The sequence below is a fragment of the Bombina bombina genome, chromosome 11 (assembly GCF_027579735.1).
Source record: "Bombina bombina isolate aBomBom1 chromosome 11, aBomBom1.pri, whole genome shotgun sequence".
Classification (NCBI taxonomy): domain Eukaryota; kingdom Metazoa; phylum Chordata; class Amphibia; order Anura; family Bombinatoridae; genus Bombina; species Bombina bombina.
In genome coordinates, this window is record NC_069509.1 from 80,383,481 (window position 1) to 80,402,489 (window position 19,009).

Sequence of the window (19,009 nt, forward strand, 5' to 3'; positions counted from 1 at the left end):
TAACGCTCACTTCAGACACGACTCTAAATACCGGAGTTAGAAAGATCCCATTGAAAAGATAGGATACGCAATTTACGTAAGGGGATCTGCGGTATGGAAAAGTCGTGGCTGAAAAGTGAGCGTTAGACCCTTTTTTGACTGACTCCAAATACCGGAGGTAGCCTAAAACCAGCGTTAGGAGCCTCTAACGCTGGTTTTCACGGCTACCGCCAAACTCCAAATCTAGGCCTTTATATTTATCTCATTATATCAAACACTATTAGAGACATTTACTCACTACAACAATCATTGCATGCACTCTTGTTCTAGGTCCAGCGGCTCAGTTTTATAGAATGCAATAATGCATTAAAACTTGATGTACTCAGAAAGTCAGTTAAGCTGTCATCAGATATAAAATTAACTGGTTGAAAATAATTCTGGCATACGGATGGAGACAAACACAACATTAAGTCTGCAGAGAGCTTAGTAAATCATTTTATCATGCAACATCACAGCTTATATTCCATGAGGTCCCAGCTTTCAGCACCTCACCAGCGCCAGGGATGCACACACAGCGAGAGTCCCACTACAAGCATCAAGAAATTCTCCAAACTCTTAAAACAAAGGAGTAGTGCAGCTGCAAAAATAAAAGTTACTCCGGCAACAGTTTTAACAAGCAGCCTGAAAATAGGATGTTTCCTCTGCTACTCTTAGCTGCATTGCAGGGGCAGAGTCCCCTCTTCCAAGATACCTTTATAGTCACCCACCGCCTGCACTGCTCCAACCATCTAAATAGCATCAACTAATATAGAAAGTTCTAAGAACAAAACAAATAATTTGCTTTTATTTGTTTCACAAGCTCCATGTATAAAATGCATTAATTAAAGAAATACTTGCTAGGTGGTATTTAACCCCAGTTCATGTATTGTGAACCCCCATTTAAATAACCCACGAGCCGCCACTGGTATGTGGTAGCATGTTACTGGGTCTTGGGAAAAACTGTTTGAAGAACCCTATATTAGATCATGCCATGTTTGTATGACAGTGTCCTTTTAAACTTTACAGAGGCTCATTATTTTCCTGCATTAGGTCACCTTACATGAGGAATCAGTCATTTAACATCTCTCTGACTGGGATTAACCGGTCTACACCAGCACAGCCTAAGACAATAAAAATGTTTCAAATATCTCAGGAACTTCACAATACACACTTCTCAGAACTGGCTTCACAACTCCTATTTATAAGTTACTTTTGACTGCTGAGTAGTTGCAAACAGTAGGGATGGCTTCTCTGTGCCAAGTACAACCAACGAGAGGAAGCCTCTGTTAGATCTGAATCTATGTGAAAGAAAAATACACCAATGTGACCTCTGTTCTAATAAAATGCAGTTCTTGTTTATCATCTTTCACCTAGATTACGATTTTTGCGCTAAACAGGGTGCGAAACTAACGCCAAAAAAGTTGCGTTATTTCACCCTTCATAGCGCTGCCTTAACAAGGTACTGAAAAGCCTCCTTGTGCGTGCGATATGGTGGCGTTAAGTTCCATACCGCACAAAATCCAAGGGCTGCTTTGACGTGCTCGTGCACGCTTTTTCCCCATAGACATTAATGGGGAGGGAGAGTTAGAAAAAAAAACTAACACCTGAAGTGCGGAATGAAAATTCTCCATAATGCAACCCTATTGATGTCTATGGGGAAAAAATTTTACATTTAAAATACCCTAACATAAACCCCAAGTCTAAACACCCCTAATCTGCTGCCCCCGACATCGCCAACACCTAAATAAAGTTATTAACCCCTAATCTGCCGCTCCATACATCGCTGACACTAATAATAAAGTTATTAACCCCTATTCCGCCGCTCCCCAACATCACTGCCACTATAATAAAGTTATTAACCCCTATTCCGTCGCTCCCCAACATCGCCGACACTATAATAAAGTTATTAACCCCTAAACCTCCAGCCTCCCACATCTCTGCAACCAAAAAAAACCTATTAACCTCTAAACCGCTGCCCCACCACATTGCAAAACACTAAACTAAACTATTAACCCCTAAACCTAACACCCCCCTAACTTTGAATTAAAATTACAATATAACTATATTTAAACAAATTAAAGCTTACCTGCAAAATAAAAATAAACCTAACATTAACCCCTTAACGACGCATGTCATACAGGGTACGTCGCACACAACCTGGTCTTAAAAGACCAGCGACGTACCCTGTACGACATTAGGGGTTCAAAGCGGCTGGAAGCGATCCTGCTAGCTTCCAGCCGCTTCCGGTTATTGCAGTGATGCCTCGATATCGAGGCATCCTGCAATAACACCCCTTGGCCATCCGATGCAGAGAGAGCCACTCTGTGACCCTCTCTGCACCGGATATCGATGGCTGGTATCGTTGGTGGGTGGGAGCCAACTTGGGAGGCGGGTGGGCAGCCATCGATGGGCCGGGTAATGTAGAGGGGGGCGGGATCCATTTTTTTCTCATATTTTATAAAAAAAATTATAGTAAATTATAAGATATGATGAAAATAATGGTATCTTTAGAAAGTCCATTTAATGGCGAGAAAAACGGTATATAATATGTGTGGGTACAGTAAATGAGTAAGAGGAAAATTACAGCTAAACACAAACACTGCAAAAATGTAAAAATAGCCTTGGTCCCAAACGGACAGAAAATGGAAAAGTGCTGTGATCATTAAGGGGTTAAACTATAAATTAAACTAACATTACTATTCTAATAAAATAAAAAATACTACCAATTAAAAAAATCTAAATTACAATTTTAAAAAAACCTAACACTACAAGAAAAATAAAAAAATCTAAAATTACAAAAAATAATAAACACTAAATTACAAAAAAATAAAAATCACTAAGTTTACAAAAAATAATAAACAAAATTATCAAAAATAAAAACAATTACACCTAATCTAATAGCCCTATAAAAATAAAAAAGCCCCCCCCCAAATAAAAACACCCCCAGCCTACAATACAATAAACCACCAATAGCCCTTAAAAGGGACTTTTGTAGGGCATTGCCTTAAGTTAAACAGCTCTTTACCTGTAAAAAAAATACAAAGTCCCCCCAACAGTAAAACCCACCACCCAACCAACCCCCCGAAATAAAAAAAAAAACTAACTCTAAAAAAACCTAAGCTACCCATTGCCCCTAAAGGGGCATTTGTATGGGCATTGCCCTTAAAGGGCATTCAGCTCTTTTTCATTGCCCTTAAAAGGACATTTAGCTCTTTTTCAAAAGCCCAAACCCTAATCTGAAAAAAAAAATATCCCAAAAAATAAAAAAAATACTTAACACTAATCCCAAAATATCTACTCATGGTTGCTAAAGTCCGGACATCCAGGCGGCGTGAAGTCTTCATCTAGGCAGTGACATCTTCATTTATCGCAGCAGCATTTTCTATCTTCATCCCAGCGGCACAGCGAAGACATCCAGCGCGGAGTGTCCTCTTCATACGGTCCCTGCCGTACACTGAAGCTTCAATGCAAGGTAGCCATTTCAAAATGGCGTACCTTGCATTCCTATTGGCTGATTTGTGTCTTCAAATTCAAATCAGCCAATAGGATGAGAGCTTCTAAAATCCTATTGGCTGTTTTGAACAAATCAGCCAATAGAATTTCAGTAGCTCTCATCTTATTGAATGTTTTGAGAATTAGGTTTATTTAGTTGCGGAGATGTGGAAGGCCGGAGGTTTAGGGATTAAACCAAAAATATCAAAGATAATGTTTAGGGATTAATAACTTTATTATAGTGTCGGCGGTGTGGTGATATCGGGGAGAGGCAGAATAGGGGTTAATAATTTTTATTAGTGTCAGCAATGTCGGGAGTAGCAGATTAGTGGTTAATACATTTATTTAATAGTCGCGATGTGGGTTGGCCGTGGATTAGGGGTTAATAGGTTTAACATAGTGTTTGCTATGCGGGAGGGTGGTGGTTTAGGGGTTAATAGGTAGTTTATGGGTGTTAGTGTACTTTGTAACACTTTAGTTATGAGTTTTGTGAAACATTTTTGTAGCGCAAAACTCATAACTACTGGTCTCAGATAGCGGTATAGATCATGTCGGTATAGGCTGTAAAGCAAACATTTTAGCCTCACCGCACAACCTGTAATACCAGCGCTATGAAAATCCCACGCAAAAACGTAATTTTTTTTAAATGAAACTATATTAACCCCTAAACCTAACACCCCCTAACTTTAACATAATTAAAATAGAACTAAACCAAAATTACAATTATTAACTAACTACCTATTTAAAAATAAATACAAACTTACCTGTGAAATAAAAATAAAAGCTAAGCTTACACTAATAAATCCTAACATTACTAAAAATAAAAAACCTAACACTACTAAAAATTAAAAAACCTAAGGCCTAGATTACGGTTGTGCGTTAGGGTTAAAAAGCAGCGTTGGCTGGTCCCAACGCTGCTTTTTAACGCCCGCTGGTATTACGAGTCTTGAAGGTACAGGTGTACCGCTCACTTTTTTGGCCAGACTCGGAAATACCGCAAATCCACTTACATCAATTGCATATCCTATATTTTCAATGGGACTTGCATAGCGCCGGTATTACGAGTTTCACCAAAAGTGAGCGGTAGACCCTCTCCTGTCAAGCCTGGTACCGCATTTAAAAGTCAGTAGTTAAGAGTTTTACACTACAACGCCGTAGCATAAAAAACTCTTAACTAAAGTGCTAAAAAGTACACTAACACCCATAAACTACCTATTAACCCCTAAACCGAGGCCCTCCCACATCGCAAACACTAAAATAAATATTTTAACCCCTAATCGGCCGAACCGGACATTGCCGCCACTATAATAAATATATTAACCCCTAAACCGCCGCACTCCCGCATCGCAAACACTAGTTAAATATTATTAACCCCTTATCTGCCGTTCCTAACATCGCCGCCACCTACCTACATTTATTAACCCCTAATCTGCCGCCCCCAATGTCGCCGCCACTATATTAAATGTATTAAACCCTAAACCTAAGTCTAACCCTAACCTACCCCCCCCTAACTTAAATATAATTACAATAAATCTAAATAAAATTACTATCATTAACTAAATAATTCCTATTTAAAACTAAATACTTACCTATAAAATAAACCCTAAACTAGCTACAATATAACTAATAGTTACATTGTAGCTAGCTTAGGGTTTATTTTATTTTACAGGCAACTTTGTATTTATTTTAACTAGGTACAATAGTTATTAAATAGTTATTAACTATTTAATAACTACCTAGTTAAAATAAAGACAAATTTACCTGTAAAATAAAACCTAACCTAAGTTACACTAACAGCTACCACTACACTATAATTAAATAAATTAACTAAATTAAATACAATTAATTACAATTAAATAAAATTATCTAAAGTACGAAAAAAAAAACCCACTAAATTACAGAAAATAATAAAGAAATTACAAGATTTTTAAACTAATTACACCTACTCTAATCCCCCTAACAAAATAAAAAAGCCCCCCAAAATAAAAAAGCCCTACCTACACTAAATTACAAATAGCCCTTAAAAGGGTTCTGCCCATCTGGAGGACCACTTCTGCCCGGTTGGGTGAAGACGTCTAACGGTAGGGTGATCTTCAAGGGGTTAGTGTTAGGTTTTTATAAGGGGGGATTGGGTGGGTTTTAGAGTAGTGTTGGTTGTGTGGGTGGTGGGTTTTAATGTTGGGGGGGTATTTGTACTTATTTTTACAGGCAAAAGAGCTGATTACTTTGGGGCTATTTGTAATTTAGTGTAGGGTAGGGTTTTTTTATTTTGGGGGGCTTTTTAATTTTGTTAGGGGGATTAGAATAGGTGTAATTAGTTTAAAAATCTTGTAATTTCTTTATTATTTTCTGTAATTTAGTGTTTTTTTTTTGTACTTTAGATAATTTTATTTAATTGCAATTAATTGTATTTAATTTAGGTAATTAATTTAATTGTAGTGTAGTGTTAGGTGTAATTGTAACTTAGGTTAGGTTTTATTTTACAGGTAAATTTGTATTTATTTTAGCTAGGTAGTTAGTAAATAGTTAATAACTATTTAATAACTATTGTACCTAGTTCAAATAAATACAAAGTTGCCTGTAAAATAAAAATAAACCCTAAGCTAGATACAATGTAACTATTAGTTATATTGTAGCTAGCTTAGGCCTAGATTTGGAGTTTTGCGTTAGAAGGGGTGCGTTAGCTACGCATGCTTTTTTTTTGGCCGCACCTTTTAAATACCGCTGGTATTTAGAGTTCACAGAATGGCTGCGTTAGGCTCCAAAAAGGGAGCATAGAGCATAATTTACCGCCACTGCAACTCTAAATACCAGCGGTGCTTACGGACGCGGCCAGCTTTAAAAACGTGCTCATGCACGATTCCCCCATAGGAAACAATGGGACAGTTTGAGCTGAAAAAAAACCTAACACCTGCAAAAAAGCAGCGTTCAGCTCCTAAAGCAGCCCCATTGTTTCCTATGGGGAAACACTTCCTATGTCTGCACCTAACACCCTAACGTGTACCCCGAGTCTAAACACCCCTAACCTTACACTTATTAACCCCTAATCTGCCGCCCCCGCTATCACTGACCCCTGCATATTATTTTTAACCCCTAATCTGCTGCTCCGTACACCACCGCAACCTACATTATAGCTATGTACCCCTAATCTGCTGCCCCTAACATCGCCGACCCCTATATTATATTTATTAACCCCTAATCTGCCCCCCACAACGTTGCCGCCAGCTACCTACAATAATTAACCCCTAATCCGCCTCACTCCCGCATCAATAACCCTATAAGAAATAGTATTAACCCCTAATCTGCCCTCCCTAACATCGCCGACACCTAACTTCAATTATTAACCCCTAATCTGCCGACCGGACCTCACCGCTACTATAATAAATGTATTAACCCCTAAAGCTAAGTCTAACCCTAACACTAACACCCCCCTAAGTTAAATATAATTTTATTCTAACGAAAAAAAATAATTGTTATTAAATAAATTATTCCTATTTAAAGCTAAATACTTACCTGTAAAATAAACCCTAATATAGCTACAATATAACGAATAATTATATTGTAGCTATTTTAGGATTAATATTTAGTTTACAGGCAACTTTCTATTTATTTTAACCAGGTACAATAGCTATTAAATAGTTAATAACTATTTAATAGCTACCTAGTTAAAATAATTACAAAATTACCTGTAAAATAAATCCTAACCTAAGTTACAATTAAACCTAACACTACACTATCAATAAATTACTTAAATAAAATACCTACAATTATCTACAATTAAACCTAACACTACACTATCAATAAATTAATTAAATAAAATACCTACAAATAAATACAATTAAATAAACTAACTAAAGTACAAAAAATAAAAAAGAACTAAGTTACAAAAAATAAAAAAATATTTACAAACATTAGAAAAATATTACAACAATTTTAAACTAATTACACCTACTCTAAGCCCCCTAATAAAATAACAAAGCCCCCCAAAATAAAAAAAATGCCCTACCCTATTCTAAAATTAAAATACAAAAGCTCTTTTACCTTACCAGCCCTTAAAAGGGCCATTTGCGGGGCATGCCCCAAAGAATTCAGCTCTTTTGCCTGGGAAAAAAAACATACAATACCCCCCCCAACATTACAACCCACCACCCACATACCCCTAATCTAACCCAAACCCCCCTTAAATAAACCTAACACTAAGCCCCTGAAGATCTTCCTACCTAATCCTTACCACACCGAGTACCATCGTTCGGTCCTGGCTCCTATGTCTTGATCCAAGCCCAAGCGGGGGGCTGAAGACATCCATCCTCCGGCTGAAGTCTGGATCAGCCAATCGGATTGAGCTCACATTCTATTGGCTGATCGGAACAGCCAATAGAATGCGAGCTCAATCTGATTGGCTGATTGGATCAGCCAATCGGATTGAACTTGAATCTGATTGGCTGATTCCATCAGCCAATCAGAATTTTCCTACCTTAATTCCGATTGGCTGATAGAATCCTATCAGCCAATCGGAATTCGAGGGACGCCATCTTGGATGATGTCCCTTAAAGGAACCTTCATTCGTCGTCTAGTCATCGGAAGAAGAGGATGGATCCGCGCTGGAGGTCTTCAAGATGAGCCGCTCGTCATCGGATGGAAGAACATAGAAGATGCCGCCTGGATGAAGATGTTTGCCGGTCCAGATGTCCTCTTCTGCCCGGATAGGATGAAGACTTCTGCCCGAAGATGGACTTCTTTAGCCGCCGCTTGGATCAAGACTTCAGCCGGAGGATGGATGTCTTCAGCCCCCTGCTTGGGCTTGGATCAAGACATTGGAGCCAGGACCGATCGGTTGTACCCGGTGTGGTGAAGATAAGGTAGGAAGATCTTCAGGGGCTTAGTGTTAGGTTTATTTAAGGGGGGTTTGGGTTAGATTAGGGGTATGTGGGTGGTGGGTTGTAATGTTGGGGGGGTATTGTATGTTTTTTTCCCAGGCAAAAGAGCTGAATTCTTTTGGGCATGTCCCGCAAATGGCCCTTTTAAGTGCTGGTAAGGTAAAAGAGCTTTTCTATTTTAATTTTAGAATAGGGTAGGGCATTTTTTTTTTTTTTTTAAATAATAGTTTTTTATTGAGATTTTTCCAGGAAACAGCAAAAGGTTTACAAGCTTGAAAAAACACAATTGATATGTACACAATGTTTTCATTCTTTCCCATGAGTAAGAACTGGCTGAAATACAGCTAAGCATATGGAGAATACACATATCCAAACAAAAGCAAGAGGCTATGGACAGAATTCACACTACAACACATTCTTAAAAGGTATTAACTGTCTGAGATTCATACAAACAAATTGTGTATACATATATTAAAATATAGGAGGGAATCTATGCTCAGTGATTGCACAATAATACGTTCTTAAAGGCAATATCTGTCTGGAAAACAAATAATCAAGTTGTATAATATAAAACCTCAGTTTTCTTTTAAGCGTAGATCACTAGAGTAACTACATCACCGGCCACTTTTGGACCGACCAAAACATAAAGAATAAATTAAATGGTAGTTACATATTGACCACTCTTGGGTCACTGGAAAAATAGGGGCCTCCTAACTGATATATGGAAGTATATTTTACATTGCTGGAGGTAATAGGACTAGAATGGTAAACAAATGGTATGGCGTAAAACATTAAATATATGAAAAGCAACAACTGTTGATGTAGAAAGTTTCAACACTAAAGGATAAAATGGGTATAAGAATTGCTATTTAAGTGCCAGATTAGTATGCAATAATGTAGTGTGATGGAGGAGGTCTGTAATACAATTTAACCCTTTAAATATCCGGCTACTTGTACATAAGTATCTTAACACTGGTTTCCCTCTATGGTAAATGGAGGCCTCTCTTGGACCTCCAAAAAAGAGTTTAGACAAGATAGGGAGTTTTAGGGGAAGCAAAGAAAATAACAAAGCGGGCCACTTTTGGGCCCCTGATGCAAACAACTGGTTTGGGAAATATCATACTTTAAATACATTTAATGACTATGGAAAGCATGTAATGGAACCCATAGTAAGAAAATAACTACACTAATAACTATTATGTATGGAATATTCCAGCCGGGAACTAATTTGGCTAATGACATATGGCGTCATTTGCTGTAATGGGGAAGGGATTCTTAAGAATACCTAACTGTGATATAATAAGCCAAAGATGCAGCTACTGTATAGGCGTTCAGTAGAGAGATTACATCATAAACATTAGAGTGAGGGTTATTTGCTGTGTTTGTGCTAGGCCGTATATGTACTTCTCAATCTCTCTAATACCTGGATTACAAATACAGGTTATATCCTATCTCTTTATACATATGTTCACTAGTGGCCTTAAGGAGGTCTAACACTGAGGGGGATTTACTCTAAAATTGCTATTCACTCCCTAAATACGCTACAATACCATAACATTAGTGTAGACATTTAGAGATACAATATCTGCAGGGAGAAGGAATATATATTATTACATTAGCATTTCTGTAAATATAGTAGTCTAAATAGGAATTACAATCACGACTAAACTATTATTGACTCCAAACTATTCCTGTCTCATTAGCGTTCTAAGCTCTTAACCTGTTAGGAGTCAGCATCTCAAAATCATACATAAAACATAAGAAAACTTTATATGAACAGTGAGCATATAAACTATATAGAGATTAGCGGCTTACACACAGTCTGATGAGCAGTAACCGTCCTGAAGACTTGTGAATATGATTGACCAGATACAGTAAGTCCATAGTTTAATCACTGAGCTGCGTAAAAATGTTTTGTAGACCAGTATAGCCATATGTGTAGGTATGCTCATATTAACATGTGTTATTCCCTTAAAGTCATGTTAGCATGCCTATAATACAGCACTCTCTCAAACAATTACAAACATATCACACAGCTGCCTTACTCACTGACAGTTAAACCTTAAGGAGCGTCAAATACAGCAACAGGCCATGTCCATGCGTATGACTCTAGATATGAGTCCCGGTCGACTAGGCAACCAAGTTCACCTGACGGTCGCCCCAACAAGTGCGAAAGTTACCCCACTCCAGTTTTGTGGGTGGCTTGTCCCAAGCAGTGAAGCCGACACTCCAAGCATTGCCCCATTTCCTCAGGGCCGCGTACAAATCGGGCGAGACTCGGAAGCCCATCCTTCTCTAAAGTACACTGCAGCTCCCATACAACCAAGGACCCAGTGCCGAAGGGCGGGTAGGGCATTTTTTATTTTGGGGGGCTTTGTTATTTTATTAGGGGGCTTAGAGTAGGTGTAATTAGTTTAAAATTGTTGTAATATTTTTCTAATGTTTGTAAATATTTTTTTTTTGTAACTTAGTTCTTTTTTATTTTTTGTACTTTAGTTAGTTTATTTAATTGTATTTATTTGTAGGTATTTTATTTAATTAATTTATTGATAGTGTAGTGTTAGGTTTAATTGTAGATAATTGTAGGTATTTTATTTAAGTAATTTATTGATAGTGTAGTGTTAGGATTTATTTTACAGGTAATTTTGTAATTATTTTAACTAGGTAGCTATTAAATAGTTATTAACTATTTAATAGCTATTGTACCTGGTTAAAATAAATAGAAAGTTGCCTGTAAAATAAATATTAATCCTAAAATAGCTACAATATAATTATTCGTTATATTGTAGCTATATTAGGGTTTATTTTACAGGTAAGTATTTAGCTTTAAATAGGAATAATTTATTTAATAAGATTTAATTTATTTCGTTGGAATAAAATTATATTTAACTTAGGGGGGGGGGTGTTAGTGTTAGGGTTAGACTTAGCTTTAGGGGTTAATACATTTATTAGAGTAGCGGTGAGGTCCGGTCGGCAGATTAGGGGTTAATAATTGAAGTTAGGTGTCGGCGATGTTAGGGAGGGCAGATTAGGGGTTAATACTATTTCTTATAGGGTTACTGAGGCGGGAGTGAGGCGGATTAGGGGTTAATACATTTATTATAGTAGCGGTGAGGTCCGGTCGGCAGATTAGGGGTTAATTATTGTAGGTAGCTGGCGGCGACGTTGTGGGGGCAGATTAGGGGTTAATAAATATAATATAGGTGTCGGCGGTGTTAGGGGCAGCAGATTAGGGGTACATAAGTATAACGTAGGTGGCGGCGGTGTGCGGTCGGCAGATTAGGGGTTAAAAAAAATTAATACAGTGGCGGCGATGTGGGGGGACCTCAGTTTAGGGGTACATAGGTAGTTTATGGGTGTTAGTGTACTTTAGACCACAGTAGTTAAGAGCTTTATGAACCGGCGTTAGCCCAAAAAGCTCTTAACTCCTGGGTTTTTTCTGCGGCTGGAGTTTTGTCGTTAGATTTCTAACGCTCACTTCAGCCAAGACTCTAAATACCAGCGTTAGAAAGATCCCATTGAAAAGATAGGATACGCAATTGGCGTAGGGGGATCTGCGGTATGGAAAAGTTGTGGCTGGAAAATGAGCGTTAGACCCTTTCCTGACTGACTCCAAATACCAGCGGGCGGACGGCTACCGCAAAACTCTAAATCTAGGCGTTAATGTTTATTTTATAGGTAAGTATTTAGTTTTAAATAGGAATAATTTAGTTAATTGTAGTAATTTTATTTAGATTGATTTAAATTATATTTAAGTTAGGGGGGTGTTAGGGTTAGGGTTAGACTTAGATTTAGCGGTTAATAACTCAGCAATGAGATGTGTAATTAAAAAAAGATTTAATGCACAATAAAAACAATTTAAAAACAACAGTTCATGCTGTATTGTGCACAAACATATCATACAATGCGTTTCACGGTCTCCACCGTTTTATCAGGCATGTATTCTGTTCAAAATTCAATCCTTAAATGAGACTACGCTACCTATTCACACCCACTCCAATAACCAAACAAACCAATCAGTATGCCCTTTGTCTGATTGGTAATTAAATTGTAGCACCTGGATAAATCAAATGTGAATTTATACACAAGATAGCTTAGTATAATAACATATATACCCCAAAAGTAATATAAAACACTCTGTGTACCCAAATAGTGCAAACATTGTATATATAAATAATTACCCAAATACACTTAAAATATAAGAGTAATAAGATAAACAAACTATTGTATGTGAAACTGTGAGAATAAAAAATGGCTACAGAATGTGAGTACCCTGTACTTGTCTATACCCTCGTCTTGTTGGTTATTGATCCACACATTCGGCGCCTCTCTCCATGTTTTGTTTAACTGGGAATTAAAGCTTTTCTACTCTAGTGAGAAGGATTACCAGGTCTGCAGCAGCGCAAACTAATACACTTCTTCCAGAAACCATCTTATATGGCGATGCTTGGAATGGCGCACATGGCAGGAGAAGTCTACCTGCAGCAATTAGACGAGAAGCTAGAGAGAATTGAAAAGCTGTTTCACAAGATAATGGATAACGCTCCATACGATCGCTTGATGCAAATCCTGCATAATAGAGAAAACCATGCCACACGCCTAACTGAGTCATTAACCGCAAGATGCACCATCGACACAGAACCTCTTATGGACCTCCCACAGCCGAAAAAGCAAACAGACTTGCCACAACCACAGAAGATTTCTTCAACAGTCTATGTTGTGCAGACTACTAAGTCGCTACCAAGAGTATACTCGACACAAGAGAATCAACATGTTGTCTACTTTAATGATCTACAGGATCAAGAAGCACAAAATATCACCCCAATCAACCCTCCCCGATTGAGCTGGTGCTCTCAAAAACTTACCAGGTCTACAACTCAGTCTGCGATCCGGAAGCTAATGGAGCAAGACACAGCAGGGATACTTTTTCAACGAACAAAAAAATGGCCTCTGCTACCTACCGTTCCACAGTGGAGTCCCGCTGAGCGGTTATCTCGCTCTCTACCACAACCCTCACGTAAGAAGCAACAACAAACACTAAAAGAAATCAATTCTTGCCCCCGCAATAATACACACGTTTTCATCACAGAAAAGGGATAGAATATAGAAGCGCTTGTTAACCGGGGTTAAACAGCCACCCTGTTTTAATGATCAGTCATAACGTTGTTCATTCTATTAATGGGGCTGAATCGAGATGGCCATAAGAGACTCATTTTGAAAGGTGGCATGTTGGCAGAGACATTTGTCGTTATTTGTTTTTAATGTTGTTTAGTTTAAGTTGGTTGTTTCTATGATATGTAATCAGTTTAACACAGATTTACGTCATACCTCACCTTACTGCATCAATGTTGAAAGCCTTCTATTCTATGATGATTAATTTAAAATTTTGACACAATTATATATTCTTTCCCATGCTATTATATTGAAGGGGGGCTATCTCTAGGAAAATAAATAATTGTTTATATATTTATGGGATGCACAATCTATCCCTGGCGGCCTGCGGCCGAGGCCACAGGGAGGGGCAGTATCTTAAAACGTTAGACGCCATGTATAAAAGATTATTATGTGCTCCAACACTATACTGATTGTATTAGTGGGATACCTTATGAAACAGCAGAAATATGCCATCAATTTACTTTCTAGAATGTAGCATTAATACATCAGCTATTCCTATCATATAACATTAACAGTCATGCAATACCAATCTTATTAATATAGCCACATATTTATCACGAATACTCCACGCCCCATCATTGATAATGCCCATTCTGATCCAAGAAGATTGCTTTACATAGGGTCTTATTATTAAGACAGATACCAAGATAAAATCTGGAAAAATATTATATATATATATATGTATCTTCTCGTTGTGCATGTGCAGCATAATATAGCCTCTTTATTGAACTTGGAATGCTTGACAGCTAGCTATTTTCTTAACTAATAGCTCAGTTAGGACTTTTTCTTTATTGATTTCCTCATCACATTATGTACAGCCTTTTCTTTTTGTTTCTTTCCTTTTTTAACCACACCAACAAATATTCCATTCAAAGCATTTGACTAACATCACCCCTATACCAAGCAGATTTTAACTTTCTAAAGGTCCAAGAGTTACCTAATATGATGTCCAAGGGGCATAAAAATGTGGACTGTCTTGATCTTTGTTCAATATCCTCTTTAAAGGCTCAATTTGCAAAATTTATGTATAACTACTGCATGATAAGTCTGTATGTACCATTTTATTTGACAGTCTTTAATAAAAAAAAATAAAAAAAAATAAAAATAATAATAATAAAAAAAATATATTGAGTAAACTGTCCCTTTAAGTACAGTATAACTGCATAATCAATAAATGCATAATAAAAAGACAATACAAAAACACCATGGGGCTAATTTACAGACCGCTGCTCCTTAACCCATCTGCCATCTCTGAGGTTGCAGACTGCAATCATCCCGATCAGATATGATTGGAATGATTGACACCCCCTGCTAGCGGCAAATTGGCCACGAATGTGCAGGGAGCGGAATTGAACAAGCATTTCACAAGAAATGCTTGTGCAATGATAAATGCCGACAGCGTATGCTGTCGGCATGTATCGATGTTGGGCGGACATGATTCACTATAGTGAATCATGTCCGCCTGCCATATAATAAATCGGCCCCTAGTATGATTTCTAAATGAGTAGTAGACTTTTTTTCTGACAAATTTCAACATTACTACCATTTTCCTTCCCCCCGCATCATGTGACAGCCATCAGCCAATAAAAAAATGCATACACATATACACTGTGAATTTGTGCACTTACTCAGTAGGAGCTGGTATCTTAGAAAGTGTGTATATAAAAAGATTGTGTACATTTAGATAAAGGAAGTGAATTGGAAAGTTGTTTAAAATTGTGTTCTCTACCTGAATCATAAAAGTTTAATTTTGACTTGAGTGTCCCTTTAAAATCTCGGTTTTTCTGATTTAGTAAAAGGGCTCTGATTTTGAAAATTACTACTTAGACCACTTTAACCCTTTGAGTGCTAAGCACTTTCCCACCAAGGTGCTAAGCTGTTTTAAGTTTTTTTTTTTGTTTGTTTTTGTTAATTTTTTTTTTAAAGGTTTTTTTTTAAGGTTTTTTTCCTGATCCCCAATACTTACATTGTTGGAAAGGTTAGGCGATTACCTTTCCAACTGTGGGTCTTGGGGGTCTGTAGCTGCTTAGATGCCTAAGATACAGGCTTCTAAGCAGCATGCCCCCTTTTCCTATACTTAACATTGTCATTTTGCTAATAAAGTTGCGCGGTGACATCATCACTTCATTGTGCGTGACGTCACCACGCAAAACGTGAAGCCCCGGCGATGCCTGTCACTATACAGGCACCATCGCCGGGTAGGAGCGGTTGGGAGGATCTCCCTCAAGGTGGGAGAGTGATAGCGACGTCTCTGAGCCGTCATTAGCACCAGAGTGGGAAGCTCTGCGACGGCTTAGAGCCGTCGTTAGCACTCAAAGGGTTAAAGGTAAATTAAACTCATAATCCAATTCCTCATAAACAGTTTAATTATATATTGTTAAATAACTTAGCAATGCATTTTTATTATTTATTTTAGCTGGTTTTCCCTTTTACTTTCAGTCTGAAAACTGTACTTTTTCCATCGCATTCCACGGAATTCAGAACCTGGCCATCCTACATGCTGCACTGTAATTGGTGTAATATGTTCAGGAGCTTGTGTATATATTTCCCTAATTGACCACAGTAGAGGAGATACGATAAACAAGGGAGTGACGGTTTAACAAATTTTAAAGTAATGATGATTAAAGGGTATGTTTAATCAGTTAAAAAAAAATGATATGGGGTTAATTATTATAGGTAGCTGGCGGCGACGTTGTGGGGGGCAGATTAGGGGTTAATAAATATAATATAGGGGTCGGCGGTGTTAGGGGCAGCAGATTAGGGGTACATAAGTATAACGTAGGTGGCGGCGGTGTGTGGTCGGCAGATTAGGGGTTAAAAAAAATTAATACAGTGGCGGCGATGTGGGGGGACCTCAGTTTAGGGGTACATAGGTAGTTTATGGGTGTTAGTGTACTTTAGACCACAGTAGTTAAGAGCTTTATGAACCGGCGTTAGCCCAAAAAGCTCTTAACTCCTGGGTTTTTTCTGCGGCTGGAGTTTTGTCGTTAGATTTCTAACGCTCACTTCAGCCAAGACTCTAAATACCAGCGTTAGAAAGATCCCATTGAAAAGATAGGATACGCAATTGGCGTAGGAGGATCTGCGGTATGGAAAAGTCGCGGCTGGAAAATGAGCGTTAGACCCTTTCCTGACTGACTCCAAATACCAGCGGGCGGTAAAAACCAGCGTTAGGACCCCCTAACGCTGGTTTTGACGTCTACCGCAAAACTCTAAATCTTGGCGTTAGTGTTTATTTTATAGGTAAGTATTTAGTTTTAAATAGGAATAATTTAGTTAATTGTAGTAATTTTATTTAGATTGATTTAAATTATATTTAAGTTAGGGGGGTGTTAGGGTTAGGGTTAGACTTAGATTTAGCGGTTAATAACTCAGCAATGAGATGTGTAATTAAAAAAAGATTTAATGCACAATAAAAACAATTTAAAAACAACAGTTCATGCTGTATTGTGCACAAACATATCATACAATGCGTTTCACGGTCTCCACCGTTTTATCAGGCATGTATTCTGTTCAAAATTCAATCCTTAAATGAGACTACGCTACCTATTCACACCCACTCCAATAACCAAACAAACCAATCAGTATGCCCTTTGTCTGATTGGTAATTAAATTGTAGCACCTGGATAAATCAAATGTGAATTTATACACAAGATAGCTTAGTATAATAACATATATACCCCAAAAGTAATATAAAACACTCTGTGTACCCAAATAGTGCAAACATTGTATATATAAATAATTACCCAAATACACCGAAAATATAAGAGTAATAAGATAAACAAACTATTGTATGTGAAACTGTGAGAATAAAAAATGGCTACAGAATGTGAGTACCCTGTACTTGTCTATACCCTCGTCTTGTTGGTTATTGATCCACACATTCGGCGCCTCTCTCCATGTTTTGTTTAACTGGGAATTAAAGCTTTTCTACTCTAGTGAGAAGGATTACCAGGTCTGCAGCAGCACAAACTAATACACTTCTTCCAGAAACCATCTTATATGGTGATGCTTGGAATGGCGCACATGGTGGGAGAAGTCTACCTGCAGCAATTAGACGAGAAGCTAGAGAGAATTGAAAAGCTGTTTCACAAGATAATGGATAACGCTCCATACGATTGCTTGATGCAAATCCTGCATAACAGAGAAAACCATGCCACACGCCTAACTGAGTCATTAACCACAAGATACACCATCGACACAGAACCTCTTATGGATCTCCCACAGCCGAAAAAGCAAACAGACTTGCCACAACCACAGAAGATTTCTACAACAGTCTATGCTGTGCAAACTACTAAGTCGCTACCAAGAGTGTACTCGACAAAAGAGAATCAACATGTCGTCTACTTTAATGATCTACAGGATCAAGAAGCACAAAATATCACCCCAGTCAACCCTCCCCGATTGAGCTGGCGCTCTCCAAAACTTACCAGGTCTACAACTCAGTCTGCGATCCGGAGGCTAATAGAGCAAGACACAGCAGAGATACTTTTTCAACGCACAAAAAAATGGCCTCTGCTACCTGCCGTTCCACAGTGGAGTCCCGCTGAGCGGCTATCTCGCTCTCTACCACAACCCTCACGTAAGAAGCAACAACAAACACTAAAAGAAATCAATTCATGCCCCCGCAATAATACACACGTTTTCATCACAGAAAAGGGATAGAATATAGAAGCGCTTGTTAACCGGGGTTAAACAGCCACCCTGTTTGAATGATCAGTCATAACGTTGTTCATTCTATTAATGGGGCGGAATCAAGATGGCCATAAGAGACTCATTTTGAAAGGTGGCATGTTGGCAGAGACTATAAGAAACATGTTGGCAGAGACGTTTGTCGTTATTTGTTTTTAATGTTGTTTAGTTTAAGTTGGTTGTTTCTATGATATGATAATCAGTTTAACACAGATTTACGTCATACCTCACCTTACTGCATCAATGTTGAAAGCCTTCTATTCTATGATGATTAATTTTAAATTTTGACACAATTATATATTCTTTCCCATACTATTATATTGAAGGGAGGCTATCTCTAGGAAAATAAATAATTGTTTATATATTTATGGGATGCACAATCTTTCCCTGGCGGCCTGCAGCCGAGGCTACAGGGAGGGGCAGTATCTTAAAACGTTAGACGCCATGTATAAAAGATTATTATGTGCTCCAACACTATACTGATTGTATTAGTGGGATACCTTATGAAACAGCAGAAATATGCCATGCCATTAATTCACTTTCTAGAATGTAGCATTAATACATCAGCTATTCCTATCATATAACATTAACAGCCATGCAATACCAATCTTATTAATATAGCCACATATTTATCACGAATACCCCACGCCCCATCATTGATAATGCCCATTCTGATCCAAGAAGATTGCTTTACATAGGGTCTTATTAATAAGACAGATACCAAGATAAAACCTGGAAAAATATTATATATATAT